Source organism: Coloeus monedula (genome assembly GCF_965178545.1).
Source record: "Coloeus monedula genome assembly, chromosome: 15".
Taxonomy (NCBI): Eukaryota; Metazoa; Chordata; class Aves; order Passeriformes; family Corvidae; genus Coloeus; species Coloeus monedula.
In genome coordinates, this window is record NC_138795.1 from 16035955 (window position 1) to 16053103 (window position 17149).

Below are 17149 nucleotides of genomic sequence, written 5' to 3' on the forward strand. Positions count from 1 at the left end.
GTTGTGTGCGAGCAGTCCCTGGAGTGGTTGATCTCCTGGTGGAAGTGGCCACATCCCTTGTGGGTGCTGCTTGCTCTGCTGCCTGGCAGTCTCTGCTGTGGACACACCTCTTTGCCAGATTTGCTGGGGGTGAAAACATCCTCCTCGCCCTTTTGTCAGGGAAATGCCTTTCCCAGGGACGTGCTGGGACAGGGTTCATGGGAGGCTCAGTGCATCCAGGCTCTCAGTGGCGGGATGGAGCCACAAGAGTGGCTCAGGGGTATATTGTGCTCAGGAGGCTTGGGGTACTTCCCTGTGGGGGTTACAGTGTGAGAGGGACAAGGTCAGCTCTGGCTCCCTCCCTGTTTCCTGTGACCCTGGGGAGGTGACTGGCAGGCTGGGCTCACTGGGGAGAGGCACCTGTCCAACCTGGACATAACCACCTCTCCCTTTGTCCTCACAGCTGTCCTTTGTGTTCCCGCAGGACCTCCAGAGGTGGCTGAGATGCTCAGGGAGATCCTTCCCTGCAGTCCATAGCCCGACCTTCCTGACCCTGGGCAGCACCCAGCTCTGCTCGGGTCCCAGGTAGGGACACGGGTGATTCCTTTAGAGCAAACACTTCCCATCACTGAATCAGCCCCAGTGCTCCCTCACTTACACCAGGCAGGGCCAGAGAGAGTGAGGAGCTGCAGGTAGCCCCAGCAGAGATGCTGCAGCTGAGCCCAAGCCCCTTCTTGTGCTCTCCATGCTTTTTCTGGGCTCTGGGCCTCAGCCTGGCACTGGGCACATGGTTTGTCACCTACCTCTTCACCACTGCTGCTTATATTTCCTCCACTCCTTTCTCTTCCTCCTTCTCATCACCTCCCCTCGTGGTTTCTCAGCTCAGTGGTTTTGAAGGGCCTGGCTGGTGGCTGTGGAAGAGGCAGGGCTGGCAGGTGGCTAAGGCTGTCTGCTGTTGGGTTTTTTGAAGGAATAGTGTGTCCCCATGTCCACATGTCCTGGCCAGGAGCTGTGCTCACACTGGATCCCAAAAGAGGAGACCACACCTGAAGGGATCTTCCCAGCACCACTCTGAGGGGCGCCACGGGAGCTGGTCAGGGTGTCACCTCTGTGGTGCCACCAGCCTTGCCTCATCTCCTGCTATGTCCTCTTCTTCTCTGAGACCTCCTGGTTGGCTCCCGGCAAAGGTGGTGTTGGTGGGGTGCCCTGACATTGCTGGCTGCTGTAAGACACCTCATCAGGCCCAGGAAAGGCTTCCTTTCAAGCAGGATGAGCCCCGGAGTCATCCCAGGACTTTCTGCTTTCCTCTACAGCATGGGACATGAACTGGTTCTGAGGATAATCTCGCGAAGCCCCAGTCTGGCAAAACCTTGTGCACTGGTTTTGTGTCTTCCTCTCTCCAGCTCTGACACCTCCACTCTGCAGAGGCCCCCAGTGTCTCAGGGAGCTTTTCCTGCATTGTGGTCATGGCAGAGACCATGCTGAGGACAGGGCCACTCTGAGATCTTCTGGATGAAGTGTTTTCTGGGCTGGGGGGCTCGCAGCTGGATTTGGTGTCTTGTGCGGTCACTGCCCATCCTTGTCTCCCCTCCAGGCGATACAGCTGAGCCCCTCGTGTCGCTGCAGCCTTTCTGTGGCTCTGGGATGGAGAACTGAATTCCCCCTCAAAAGACAAAACCTAGGAGAGCAAATCCCAGTGATGTCCCCTTTCTGGGGGTTAGAGCATGTGCCTCTGAGCTCTCCTGATCCACATCAAGTGGGAAAACTGACATCAGACCCAGTGACTGGTACGCTTACGGTTCACCAACCGTACTGAAAAGCCAAGGGAAAATGATGTGAGCTCAGTCTCCTCTCTGGCTTCTCCTCCCCCGTGTGCAGTTGTCTCTCTATTATTTTCTTGATATGGAAAAACAAATTTGACCCAAATATCTTTTTCTTTTAAATCTTTAAAAATTTGTGAGGTAGTAGGAAAATGCTGTGATACCAAACTAAATTGAAGGGTTGCATTTTTTGTTTTCTGTATTTGCTTACATGCTCCAAAGTCAAGGCATAAAGCTCAGTTCTTGCAACTTTTTTTTTTTTTTTAAATCCAGCTCTTCAGTGGTTTCAGCACAAGTGCATCACAACTCTAGGTAAGGTTTAGCTGACCTATAATCCCAATTTTCAGCAAGTGAACAATTTTTCCAAAAAATTTCACACAGTCCTGGGCAAAAGCCTCATAGAGGTGGAGAGGGAGTTCCCTGTGGTACCTTCCAGCCTTCCTCCAGCACCTGATCCAGAACTGGCTGGTCTGAGGCTGGCTCAGGGAAGCATCCAGGTGCTGCCATATACAGAGCAGGACTGCATCCTCCTCCACAGCAGGGCCTGGGCACGCTCACAGAGATCTCTGCCCACTCTGTGCACGGCCGATTGCTGTTGGCTGGTGCTGGACACAGAAGGAAAGGATGGTCCTGGTCTAGTGGCAGGTGACCCTGCCCATGGCAGGGGTTTGGAATGAGATGATCTTTAAGGTCCCTTCCAACCAAGCCATTTTGGGGTTCTGTGGCACCTTCTCCAGTCCACCCACAGCCTCTCCCGTTGCTTGTCCTAAAGCAGCGTCTCCTCACCGCACATCCTGGCAGTTCAATGAGTGTTTGGACAACACTCTGAGGCACAGGGTGGGACTGTTGGGCTGTCCTGTGCAAGGCCAGGCGTTGGACTCGATGATTCTTGTGAGTCCCTTCCAACTCAGGGTATTCCATGGAGGACAGACCTTGCAGACTTGGATGAGTGCTGCGCTCAGTGTGACATGAGGCACCACTCCCAGCACTGAGCTCACCTTGTGTGGGGCTCTGCTCCTTCCCAGATTCTGCATATTTGCTCCTCAAACAGGCACTGGTGCTCAGACTGTGGGAGTGATGGCACTGAACTGGGACCCTGGAGCTTTGGACACTTCCTAGGAACAAAAGCAAGCAGGCTGTGGATGCAGCCTGCCCAAGCAGGACACAGGCACAGGGGGAACAGAAGGGGTTTCTGGCCAGAAGGGGATACACGATGCAGGGAGATTCTGCTAAATTAAAAATATATATTTGTCTTTGCTGGTACAACAGAAGCTAGGGGAGCAGGCAAGAGGAAAGCGAGAAAGCTTTATTTAATTAGATTATAAGGCCCCAAAGGCTTCAGACTCATAAAAAAAATGAATTGATTTTTGTAATTGAGGATGGGGTTTCTGCCAAGTGCTGCCTTAATGAGTATTTAGGTTTTGCCTCCTAAGTTAGCAGCACCAGGCAAGGGCAGCTATTCAAGCCACTCCTCTCCAGAGTCTTGAGTTTGGAAATAGGAGCTGCCTGCCTGCAGTTGGGAGTCTTAACCTGCCTTTCCAGGAAAGGACATTATGTGTCCTTTCAAGGCAGTTTATCCAGGTCTCTTGGTATTCTCTCAACATGAAATCCCTCCCTCTTCCCCAGACCCCAGGAGGCAGCTTTCTCCATGCATGGGTGTGGAAACTGAGGCAGCAGATAATCACAGGGTTGTTTTTCCTCCCAGAAGTAGAAAGAATTAATTTGCTGCAGCAGCTGAGGCAGTTTCCTTTGGTGGCTCCTTCCTAGGCACTGGTGGAACAGGTGTGGGGCACTGGAAGCCCATCCTGTGCCACCCCTGCCTGGGAAGGTGCCTCTCCTGCAGGTGATCCTTAAAGCACAGCACCTGAGCACGATGAAAGGGTGTTTGGTGCATGCACAGCTGGGACCTGCCTCTGCAGGACACCAGGGAGGGCATTATCCCTCAGCCCAAACCATAGGACTGTCTGGAAAGAACAAGAGATTTTTATCTCAGGCTTTTGGACCTACCTCCTTTCTCCCCTACACTCTTCCTCCACAGTCTTTCCATTTTTGCACCCAAGAATCGGGAGAGTTCTGTGTGCAGAGGTGGCTTCAGGATTTCCTGTGTGCCCTCATTGTGAGAGCTGGGAGAAGTCCAAGAGGAGGTGACTCCAAAATGCCTGTCAGGAATGTTGGCCCAGAGCTGCCTGGGGATCAGGAGCAGAGTAACAAGCCCAGGTGAAAGGCAGGAGGTTTGGATGTGCAGCAGGATCACAGCTTGATAGCAACACCTAAACTGCAGATGTGTTACTATTACTGCCATCAGAGCAGGGGAGCAGAAAAGTGGCCACAAAATTCCAGCAGCTCCTGGTAGATGTAGGGAAAGATCCTGTAGGAGAAGCCTGTGCCTTATGACCTGGATGCTTCCTGAACGCAGAAGGGCAGGGAATCCACTGCTCTCCAGATAACAGCAAACTGCAAGGGGTACACCTTGGGTCCTTGGGACCTTGGGGACACTGTCCCTTTAATTCTGCACACCAAACCAATCAGAGATTCCCAGTGTCAGACACATGGCTGCAGTTTGCACACTTGTCTCAGGCTGCATCCCCCACAGCAAACCCAGCTGCCACTCCTCATGTGCCACTATGTCATTGGGTCACCGCTGAACCAGGCTGAGCAGCTCTCACCTCCTGAACCTATTTCATCTTTACAGCACACTTATTTCTGGCAGGCCCCTCTGGCCTCGCTGTGCTTCAGGGAAGTCTCAGTCCAGCACATGATTCATCAGTTCCCCACATCATTGTCTGATGCCCAAATGTAGTGATGTCTAAGAAGCAGGAGAAAAGCCCTGAGAACATCTAAAACAGTCTGCTAAGAGGCATAATGACCCTACTGCAGGCGGGTGTAGCAGCTCTGCTCTGTAGTGCAGGGCATCTTGGAAGTCGAGAGAGCCTTTTGGTCCCAGAGCAGGTGTAGTTAAAACACTGTCCTGGTGCAATTACGTCATCCTGATGTGCTTTTTGCTCTTTTTGTAATTCCCCTGAGGAGAAGCAGCATCCTTTTCTCTATAAAGCACCTTTACATCAGTTTAGGAGAGTGCCTGTTGGAGTCCTTCATCGGAAACGCCACTCCTCTCACCATGCTTATCCAGCACATCCATTAAGGGCAGATCCAGCCTCTGCACAGGAACTGCAAAATGGCTCCACAAGGGTTTCACTTGCACTTTCTGGACAACTTGCTCTGTTTTCAAAACAAGTCAGCTTCGACATTTCAGGCTGCTCAGAGCCATTCATGCTTAGGGAGGCCAGATCTGGCCATGTCACAGTAAGACGTTCCTGTGGAAGTGTTTGCAGCCCAAACATGTTTGGGAGGGCTGGGCAGGAGCTTTATGTTTTTAATGTGGGTGTTTGCAGCAGAAGCCTCAGAGCTGGGGCTGCTGTCCCAGGCTGGGGGTAGAGAGCAGCAGGGTGAATTCTTCTGCTTGTGACACAAACTTCTAATGCAGATCAGACACAGCATTTCTGCTGACTCTGAACCCTGGGGGCTGAGCTCAGCTGGAGATGTCTACACTTGGGTGAGCTGAGTCTCACTCAAAGTGCTTTTCCATGTATTCAAGCAAGTTCTGGTATATCCAAGTTCTGAGCAGCATTTCCTGTACTGTGTTAAAGATAATGATAACTCAACACATCCTAAAGGAGCAGCGAAATCCTGCTTTTCCTCTAGTGGTTCCATCCTGGTCTGTAAGTTCTGAAAATAAATATGCAGTCATATTTTCTGCCATTTCTACACCCTGCTGACTGCAGCCTGGGAGACTGAGCAGACAGCACATCACTACAAAGGTGTGAGGGACCCACCAAAAATGTAGGTGTGCTCCAGGCCATTTTTCCTTGAGTGAAAGATGCTGAAGAAATGAGAGAATGGTCATGCTACCTGCAAAACAGACACCCTTTCCAGAGAACAAAATGAGTGTGACTCCTCCAACATGGAAGAATGATGAACTGGTGATGCCTCCTTGGTTTTGTACAGCTGACAGGCTATTTTCAGAAGGTCAGTGATCATCTGTTTGCCTTTGGAAGAGGAAGATTTACTTAGCCCACACTTATTTATAGGAATGTTTTCTGCAGTTTTGAAAGGCAAAGTGGAAATTTTGGGCTAAACCACATTAAAAATGGCACATTAAAGAGTATTCACTAAGAAAAGGGCTGATGTTCACATCCTAGTCTGAGAGGTGGCGAGTTTCCTACAGTGTTGTCCTGTCTGTTCCCCTGTAGTGGCTTCCTCTCTCCACTTTGCCTCTCAAATGTCTTGGTTTGGTCCTGGTGACGTATTGAAGTCCCTTCATATTAGATCTCATGTTCCCAGGCTGTTCCTTGCAGCTCCTCTGGGCAGACAGCTTTATGCCCAAGTGGAGCTGCTGACTTTAGTGGAATTGCCATGTTTCGTGCCCTGACACCCTCTAATTTCAGGCAGGGAAGTTTCAGCCCTGTTGGCTGTCAGCAAATCTTGGCTGAGTCTGTGTTTTCAAGCCAAATTAGTGCATCTCAGTCTGATTTGGGTGAGGGAGGCTGTTCTTCCTTTCCTTCACTAAGATGAAAATAGAAAGTCCCCACTGGTGTGACAGTTACCCAGCTGTTCCCCTCACAGATGGATGACTCGCCTCAGGTCCGAAGTGGACACTGGTTGATCCCATGTTATGCTTTGCTTGCTGAAATCAGTTGGAGCAATAAGTCCTATCTGGACTCTCCAGCAGCATTTTCTGGACTCAATGCCTTCTGGGCCTGAACATCTTCAGCAGTCACGGTCTCTGCTACCTATCCATGGGTGCCTTGTACCAATGCTCCTGGTTTGGAGGCCAGCTGGAATTGCAAGGCTGACATGGTGACACTCAGGAGCATCCAAGAGTCTTGAAGTAGGTGTTTGTCTCAAGTCTCGAGGATGTGGGGACCATCATGATGTGCACAGAGCTGTGTTGGCAAGCAGAAATCATGCTTAACTGATGGGCAGGGAGAGCCCTTTGGAGAGCAGGGCTGAGTCTCTGCTGGGCAAAACAAGGACCTTTCCTCTCTGCCAAGGGAGCCTCCTCACAGAGACTGAAGTTACTCCTTTTTACCTGGAGATGGTGCAGGGTGGAAAGGCAGACCTTTTGAGGTGTCTGTAGATGTGTATAATGACATCCACAATGCTTGCTCTTCTCTTTGTCAAAGGAGGATCCCCTCCTTCATCCTCCAGCTTCCAGCGTGACTGTGTCATTCACACTGATGCCATCAGGTTGTTGCTGGTGGTTCCCTGTGGATGAAGGAGTGCTGTGTGGAGAGAATGGGAGATTTCACACTCTCACTGACAAGTGAGGAGTTATCTGGTGTTGCAGGTTGCTGCACGTCAGCTTTGGACACCATCAGCTGGCTCCAAACCAGCTGTCTCTGATGTCAGCACCCACAAAAGTCTATTTGCTGTCTTCTGCCTCTCCTGACAGCTTTGGGGAGTGTTCAGGAAGACCTTGCTCCCTGCTCTCCAGGTCACACTGAGCTCCCAAGGAGCCCAAAGCCAGTGCCCAGCCATCTCTGCACGTTCTGGGCATCTGGACTCATGGTCCTCACATCCCTTGGGCTGGAGGCCATCTGTCTGCACACAGCTTATCTACCAGCTTCTGTGGTCAGACCATCGCCATAAAAGCCTGATGTCTTACCAGTCCTCATCCCTGAGCTTTAGGGATGTGTCGGAGTGTGGAGGGAAGTTTGCCTCCCTTCCAAAACTCCATTTCATTCTGCAGTACTGGTCTCCATCCCTCTGGATGTTTCTCCCAGGGGACAAGAAGGATGGGCTCGCCTGCTGCCTCCTGAAATCTTGCAGCGAGGCGTTGCATAGGATTAGTGTAGACAGACAGCATGGCAGGAATTTCCTTTTCTGGGGTCTGAGTCAGCTGCCAGCCCTGTTTTATTATTTTGGGTACTGGGAGAATGTGGGGAAGGAGGATCAATCAAAGGGAGGGAAAGAGAGGGGAAGAAGTTGTTTCCATTTATGGATTATGAGAAGCAGTTGCAACTCTTGTGGATTTTTATGGAAGGTAACCCTGGCTGTGGAGAAAGCTGGGTTTTACTGAATTCAGTTACAATGCTGCACAGAACTGAGTGGAAAGGCTCCATAAACAGCCAGGTTTTATAAAAAAAAACAACCCCTACAGACAATCAGACTATAAACTGCCCCTCCAGAGAAGGTGAGCACCAGAGCAGACGGGCACAGGTGAGGATGGAGCCAGCTCTGAGCGGAGCCTAAAACCCCTGAAAACTCCTGTCTTGAGTTGGACTCAACCCAGCATGGACTGATTACAAGCTGTTTGTTCTGCACTCAGGCAAGGCTGGAGCCATAGGGACTCACCTGTTACCCAGAACAGACATCCTTCTCTCAAGCTCTTCTCTGAGCTCTGGGAGCTGCCTGAGGATGGGGTGCCAGGGCACAGAAAGCCCCTGCCCCTTTTCTCCACCTTTTCTACCATGCCAGGAAGGAGCTGGCTGGGATCCTTTGGTGTCCCTGTCATCCCTTTACAGATGCAGGCTTGAGACCTGCGCCGTGGGCTCATGGCCTTGGGCTCCTGCAAAAAACAACCACCTTGGCCAGACACACTTAGTGTGGAGCATTGTCTTGGTGAGGCAGGAACAACAGCCCTGTGGAAGCTGCCCTTCTTCTCCTCCCCCCAGGATGCAGTAAAATTTGCCCTCCTTTGCTCATCCCTCTCTGGAGGCTCCTGGTATTCTCCAGCCACAGGAGGATTCCTGTGAATTGCAGTGGGTTTCTACAGGTGTAATCCACAGGGAGCCCTGCAAGGTCTCCAAGGGGGTCAGAGTTTGCTTCTGCAGCAGGGAGGATCTGAGGATCAGACAGACCCCACTGACTGCAGCAGGATCTTTGTCCTCCCACAGTCAAGCTGAGAGGCCCTGGATGGGGTTTGAAAGGAGCCTATTCCAGGAAGATTACAGGTCTGCCATGCTGTCTAGAGCACAAGGGGCATTCAGGTCCATGTTCATCCACATCCTGGACATTCTGCCTCAAGCTCACACTTCTTCTGGGAGACATAAGCTCTTTCTCCCTCTGCCTTGGCCCATTTTTTTTTGGAGGCTTGTGACTCCTACCACGTCACCAAGATGAAAAATGAGGGTGCAGTCACAGAACCACAGAACCACAGAACCACAGAACCACAGAACCACAGAACCACAGGCTAGGGAAGGTTGGAAGGGTCCACAGTGGCTCACCTGGTGCCACCTCCCTGCCCCAGCAGGGCCATCCCAGAGCCCAGGGCACAGCAGTGTGCCCACACAGCTCTGCAATATCCCCAGCCAGGGACACTGCACAGCCTCTCTGCACAATCTGCTCGGGGCCGGGCCCTGCCCAGGGCAGCAGTTCTGCCTCCTGGCCGGGGCAATTGCTGCGCTCAGGCCCTGCCCGGTGCTCTGGGGCCGCTGCTGGGCCCCGGAGCAGAGCCCGGGCCCTGCCCTGAGCCCTCCCTGCAGCCAGGGACACCCAGGGCTGAGGGCCCCTCTCAGCTGGGGCTCCTCTCGAGGCTGAGCAGCCCCGGCTCCCTCAGCCTGTGCTGGGCACGGAGCTGCTCCAGGCCCTTCCTCATGTCCACAGCCTCTGCTGGACCTGCTCTAGGAACCCCAGGTCCATCCTGTCCTGAGGAGCCCAGAGCTGGACACAGTCCAGGCTTTCATCCCTTTTCACAGGCTTGAGAGCATGACTGTTTCCCCTGCGAAGGAAGCAGTCAGATTTGCATGGTGCACACCCAGGGCTAGAGGAAGACTCAGTGCACAAAGTGCTGCACAGCCAAGACGTCGGTATGAGGGAAGGAACATGCAAAAAAAATACTAAATATATTCTTTCATTTTTCCCTGTTTTAATAACTGCAAAAGAGTGCAAACGGGAAAGCTGTTAAGGATTTTAAGACTCAGCTTTATTGTTTTCTATAAGCAAAAAAACTGCTGTTGTTTCCCCAAGATGAAGTTTAGCAGGAGTCATTTGGATCTGAATGTGTCCTGATTGCTCTGGGGACTCTAATAAAAATTCAAAATAAGGAGCTGTAGGATTTGGTTTCAAGAAGAAGTATGTTCCATGTACAGTGATTTCTGATTACCCAAAGGCTCTTTTTTTAGCATGTAGCTGGTTTATTTTAGTCTGTGGGATATGTTTTATCCACAGCCTCTTTTGCACATTGGAAGTGAAGGATGTAGGACCTGCAGTTTGCGCTGTCAGAGATGGATGGAAACCACTGGGACAGCATATTGCCCATGAGCAACGACCATCAGTACTCCAGGGGCTCTGCAAAGTGTAACTCTGCATCAGAGTGTGGCTGAGGGCTCAGCCCAGCCCTGCCCCTCAGAGCCTGCTCTGCAGCAGAAATGCTGCAAGTGACTTAGAACTTGGTGTCATCAGGGGGTGACTGCTCTGTACAGAGCAGGGGTTGATGTACAGAGCAGTCTGGTGCTGGATAAATCTTTGGTGTGCCCAGGTCTTGAGTTCACTAGGCAGTGGTGCTTTCCCTGTCTCCAGACTGTGACAGAGTGATAGAAGTAATAGAAGTTGAGAAAATCCAGAAAAAAGTAGCCGAAGTACTCAAGGGGGTGGAGAAGCTGTCTTCTGAGAACAGGCTAAGAAGGCAGGGTCTACAACCTGGAGAGGAGAGGCTGAGAATGATATGATTGAGGTCTTCAAAATCCTATAAAAAACAAGCCCATAGGAGAAATAAATGAGGATTTTCACAATGAGGATGGCAGAAGGTTTTTATTTTCAGCCATGTTGGAAGGGCAGAGGTCAAAGCAGAGACATAAGAAGGAAGAAATGTGCTTCAAAAAGAAGAACCGTGGCTGTGATCTCTCCATGTCTCTACAGCATTGTCTCCTCAAAGAGCCCTGACTGTGCCCATGTGCAGGGTAATGCGTGAAACCTGCCTTTTATAAATTCACTGGTAAGTCAGGTCATAAAAGCACATCATTCCTGTCCTGCAGCCATGCTGTGGATGGGGTCTCCAGCCTGTACATCAAAAGGCTGCTGGACACATTCCATTCCTGCTCACAGGGGACTTGGAGCACATGGTCCATCACAGCAAAGGATGTCACTATAGGCATTTTAGCCCAAGAAGTTAAAGATCTCTTCCAACCCAAACCATTCCATGATTGTCTTCACTAAGCTGGAGGGAACGGGATGCAGAGCAGCAAGGAAAAGCAAGGCTGCTGCAGGAAGCAGCCCAGCTCAGCATGAACTTGAGGAAAAGCTCATGCTTGACTAAGCAGCAGGATTCTTCTCCAAGCCTTCCTGTGTCCCAGCAGCCAAGTGGTTACACAAAACTGAAGTGGGAGCCTTTCCAGTTCCTAACGCAGGGAAGAAAATTAAAAATAAATCATTTCCCACCAGCCATTCAGCTTCAACAAAAGCTGGGACACTTCCAGAGCCAGACCCTGAAAGAGCTGCTGTGTGGTTTCCAACCCCTCACAAAATCAGGGCAAACGTTGCTGCATCTCTGCCCAGCCTCTTCGGGACCAGTGCTTCCCTGCAATGGATGCCAGCCCAGCTTCACTGGCCCCGCTGCAAATTCAGCATCATCCCAAAGTAGGTGATGAGGTATTTCTGCTCTCCTTTCCCCCCAGCCAGCCCTGTCCTGTCTCCTCCTGGTCCAGGGGCTGTGCAGGAGCCAGGGCGGAGTGGGGCTGTCCTGCATTGCTATCCTGTGGCTCTGGGAGCATCATAGTGGTGAGCTGGTGCTGCTGGAGTTCTGATAAATGAAGGTAATAGCAGTTGGCTTGCTGGGTCTGGCCTGCAAAACAGGGCAGCATGAGATGGCCACAGGGATGGGGTCCTCAGCCTCTGTCCCATCTCTCCCACCAAGCCCCAGCTCTGGGAAGGAGATGGAAAGGCCATGGTTAGCCACAGATCATGGACGCCTTGGCTTTCTTAGCCTCTTCTACAGCAATAATGTGGTCTTTCTAGCATGTACCCATGTTCTTCTGCTTACATGGGTCTCACAGAGCTGGTCTGCTCCAAATCATGGAGCTCCTGCTTAACAGCTGTCTACAACTCAGCAGGGCCACATTATCTGTCATTGTGACCAGTCCTGGCTGGGGTATGTGCCAGGTCATGCCCTTTTCTTGCCAGACCCTTTTTTGAATGTTAACCCCGGTTACGTTTGCAGGAGGCTGGGAACACTGGACATGCAAGGGGTGCCTGTCGCAGGTTGGGTTTGTAACCGGGCGGAAACACCAGTTTAGTGTAGGGGTTTGGTCTAAAATACTCATTACTGTTTATCTTCTGTGAGATAAGAATTAGGAGAAATGCAAAGCAGGCACCAAACTTGAAAGAATATAAGGAAGTTTATTAACAGACCTAAAAGAAGGAAAAAAAAAAATTATACCACCTTCAGAACTCTCCTCCTCCCCCCCACCTTTCTCCTTTCTCCCACTGACAATGTAGAAAGACAACCCTTGAGATGTTCAGTCTGTTTACCACTTCCATAATAACCTTGTTTAGTCCATTTAGAAAGAGAAGTCTCTTCTTGTTCGTGCTATGAAAACATTATCACAACAAGACAGCCGCCCACTTCCAAATATCGTTCAGTCCATTTAGGAAGAGGAGTCTCTCTGCCTGTGTGTGAGTCCCTTCCCCCGACTTGCAGCTTTTCCCACAACTGCTTTCGAGGGTCCACTCTTGAAGTTTTTTGGGGTACAATTTCAAGGTTGAGCCGTTCAGAAACAAAAACAGAGGCCCTTCTCCTTCCCTGGGAGCAAAGGGTCTTCATCATCTTCATCATTAGGACTATCTCTGGGAGCATCTCTAGGGACTGAGGTTTCTCCTTTCCCATTTGGAGCAAAAGTCCTCATCTGGTCCATCTCTCCCTGTCCAAACTTCTCATGAAATTACAGCTGCGTCAGCATCTGCCTATCTCAGCGCAGGTGCTTTTGCTTACGAGTTGAACACTCCACCCCCCAGATCTTCATGAAATTACAACGGGATACTCTGATATATCATAGCTTCACAACAGAATTTCAGCTTTAAGCATCTCCTCTCTCTCTTCCCTCAGGTTTTCAGCTCTTCACAGCAGTAAAAGGGTTAATCTCACCTCGGCCTTGCAGTTTTGCAGCTGGAATGTTGAATTTTTCTTATCGCAGTGGAGAGGGGGGAGAGCCGAGCCGCTCCGGCTGCCCACGGCAAGGCAGTGGGGGGGGTTCCACGGTTGGAACAGGTCCATGGCTCCAGGATGGCCGTGGCCCTGCCCAGCCTGGCCCAAGCAGGGCCTGGCCGGGCCCGCTGGCCCCCACACGGGGCCCGCAGCCACCTGTGCCAGCGCCGGAAACGAGAGAGAGCTTGGAGGGGGAGTTTGTCTGTTCTTAAATGTGGATCACAGAGGTGTTCACAACTTTAAGTGGCTTAGAGAATTGTCCATATTCAAACTGGCCAGCTGATAGGTTCTATCAGTTCCCAGAGGAAACTGTAAGCACCCCTCAGCAAGGACATCCCTTCCGGGACTATGCTTGCTAACCTATGACAGTGCCCACCCTATTCCAAGGACCTAGAGAAGAGCAATCACTTGAGAGGGTGCCTGAGCCTGCAGAAAGGGCAAGACTTGTGAAAATCCACTGATGGGAACCCACATACCACTTTTCAGAGAGTTACCTGCTTCAGAGAGCACTTTGCAAAGCAGAAACAAAAGGAAATTAGGAAGGACTTGGGGAATGTCAGCCTGCGGTCCAAGGCAGCCAGGCTGCACAGCTTTGGGATAGTCAGGGGAGCCCCAGAGGGACCTCTGAACACCTGTCCCTTGCCCCAGTGCCGCAGCGTGTCCTCTCCCCACAGCCTGGCTGAAGCTATGGCAGCTTCAGAGGCTGAGCTGCACTTTGGTGCTTTCCAAAGCAAAGAGAACGGCGTTAAGAATCCGGGTCTGGGCTTTGTCCAGAACTGGTGACCTTTCAGCTGTGTGCTGGAGGCAGATGTGGACAGTTGCAACCAGCTGTTCCACCATCATTTGTCTTCCAGTTTCTCCAAGCTGTGGAGAAACTGGAAGACAAACTTTGCTCATATTCCTTCCCCACACAGATGGGGAGGCAGCAGGTCACAGATGAGCTGTAGGGTGGGAGAGACCCTCTGCAGCTGATGTGGGGTGAGCTGGGAGTGTGGCAGGAGTTAGCTGCATGGCTTCAGTACAAGGCATCACCATGAAGAGCTGGGGTCAGAGCCACAGACTGTAACAATCCAACCTCCCAGTTCCTCTGGAGATTCTGGGAAGCCTCAGCCACTCATAACCTGTGTGTGCTTCAAGTGACTGTCACTGCAAGCAAAAATCAAGTAGTTGGTGACTTGTTGGGAGTTTGTCATGGGTTGCTACACCCTCATCTTGTCTGCAGACTTCGGGTGCACGCGGCAGCCCCCAAGCAGGTGTGGGGATGCAGTGGAGCGGGGATCCAACGGGAGACATACAAACCTCAAGGGTCAGGAGGCTGCAAGAGGCCCGGATTTCTTCTCCTGGCTGTACTCAGCTCCCAGTTTTGTCACACTGGAAGCTGATGGTCTTCCCAGGTCAGCAGTAGTCTGTGCACACATCCTGCCAGGGCTTCCCTGGTGCCTGTTCTCCAGCAGGAACACAGGCCAAGGAGGAGCATGACTAAGGCCCTAACTATTGATTCTTCAGCACTCCTCCCAGACCACAAACATTCCAGTGAGACTTCACAGAGGGTGAAACAGTAGTATAATGCTTAACAACTGTAGTAGTTTATATGTAATAAAAGTTGTTGGGGTTTTTTTTCTTATAATATAAATAATGTAAGTTACTTAAAGTTAGGAGGGATGGCTGGAACACCACACTTACTAAGGTTTGCCAACATTTCTTACTCAGGCCCATCTCCTAACTGCTTTTAGCTTCCTGTTTTCTGGTTGCATACAGCTGTGCCAAGCTTGAACTATTGGACTGGAATTCAGCTTGGGTCGTTCCTACTGGAGGTTTTGGATGGATGGCAGGGAGGTGGGGAATTTCAGCTCGAACCCTTTGGGCTGTTTATTAAAAAATTGACTCAAAACCCCTGCGTTTTTCATCACACATTAAGAAACAGGCCATCAAATCTTTGCTGGAAAGATTCCTCCAAAGATTGAGCAGTGGCTCGGTGTTTCTTGTCTTACATGTCTGTATTATACCTTCACTTTGAGAAAGCCAAAATTTGGCCCATTTTAGGCTTTCAGTATTTTTTGAGGTCATAATGTGGTTATGCTCAGGAGAGTGTTGGTAGTTTTCCAAATAAATTCCTGGAAGATGCTGCATTGGCTTGACCCCACTGCCTGTCCATGGGAACACCAAGTGCCTGGGACTGATTTTCTCTCCTGGATTTGGTGGGAAAGAGATTTACGGGTTTTCCCTCTTAATTTGGGATGGCTTGAGGAGACTTGGCCCACGTGTGTGAATGTGAGGACTGTCCCAGGGGCTTGTTTTACTCTCCCTTGGGAGGGCTCAGCTCCTGCAGGTGGGATTCTGGGCTACAGGAGGCTGATGTGCTGGTGACCTAGGAAGTCTAGGCCAGCCTTTCTCTTGTCAGGCTAGTGGAGAATGAAGCTTAAGGCCTGCAAGGGCAAGCCCAAGAGAAGGTAAAAGCAGATCCCTCTGCAGGAACTTGACACAGACATCTGCTGCCAAGCTGCTCTGCAGGCTCTTTCCAGCCATTGGAAAGCGGGTGGCACATCCGGACCCCGATTCACCCATCACCTCTAACAGCACACAGGCAGTGGTGTCCTGTCTTTCTGTCTCCATCGGCTCTATGCAAGTCTGGCCCATGAGCTCAGGCAGCTGTCTGTAGGGGACACGCCATCTGTGATGACCTGACATGCTCCCCCAGCCTGGGGTCACCTCAGGGAGACCCATCACTGTCCATCCTGCTGTGTGCCAAACACTCTGCAAGAGAAATGTTGCTCCATCAATCACTTTGATAGCAGAAATTTGCTTGAAGTTAGCTCAAAGACCTTTAACGTGGCTCTTGTTTGTTGGTGGGGCTGAGGAGGGTTGATGGGGGATCAGTCCATAACTAGGGTGCCTCACTCTATGGATCTGGTGGGTGCAATTGGACATTCTGCGGGCTCATTGTCAAGTTTCTCCTGAAACCTGCAACCACAGAGTCCCTTTGCTCCACTTTAACTCGTTGGGGGTGCTTCATAAGGAAAGATGTCAGAACCTCTGTGTAAGGAATACTCTTGCATTCCGTGTCTGAAAACCCCAGAGAACCAGAGCATGCTGAGGAAAAAGCACTTGCAGTGCTCTGCCAAGGAGTCATGGGATGGGTCTGGGGAACAACCTGATGAGGAGCAGCAGTAGGGTGGCAGGACACCAGCAGAATTCTCCTCTCTGGCCTGGGTCTCACTTTCTCTGCTCCCTTGTTGCAGGCAGGGCCCGTGCAGGGATCGGGAGCGCCTGGCTGCACCTGGTGCAGTAGGTGCAGCGATGCCACGCGCGCTGTGACAGCGAGGGATGCACACGGATGCCCGTGGAGAAGAGGTAAAACTGCCAGCACTGCCCCCAGGAGGGACCAGCCTCAGCTCGTGACTGTGGCCTGTGCAGCCCTCAAGGAGTGCTTCACCCCAAAGCCATGCCATGCGGGGCTCTGAACTCCCCAACCCATCACACCTCCTCGCTGCGGGGAGCAGGACATGGAGAGTGGGTTAGATCCGAGGTCCAGGATTGCCTGGGCTAGAGGACTGGAGCAAAGTCAGGCAGGAATTGGGGTTCCCATTGGAATCTGTCCCGCTCAGCAGCAGCTCAGCATGTACCTATGTGGATCTGCCCGTACCCAGGCCACAGAGGGTGTTTGGGTTGGAATCCCTCCTCTCCCTTGCTCAGGTGCAGAGGAAGCAGCAGCAGAGAGGGGCTGCTGACCTCTCCGCAGGGTGAGAGGAGCAGAGGCAGCAGTTCCGTGTCCCTTGTTAACAAGAACTGGTAGAGCCCTGACCTGGCCAAGCAATTAGTGATTCTACTGCTAATGAGAGCTTCAGCTCAGCAAGTGAGACCACCCAGAGTCTGTTGCTGAACCTGGGCACCCTCCTGGCTGCTCAAAGGAGATGGATTGCAGAGAGGGAAACTGAGGCAGGGAATTTGAATGATCTGCTTGAGATGTGAGTTAGGAACCAAGGTAGGGGGAGAACCCCAGAGTCCCATCTGCCTGCTGGCACTGATTAGCCAGGCTTCCTGTGCAGGTGAACAACAGTCACATCACCAAATGGTCTGGGTTGGAACGGACTTCAGAGATTATCCTCCAACCCCCTGCCATGGGCAGGGACACCTTCCACTACCCCAGGTTGCTCCAAGCCCCGTCCAACCTGGCCTTGGACACCTCCAGGGGTGGGGCAGCCACAGCTTC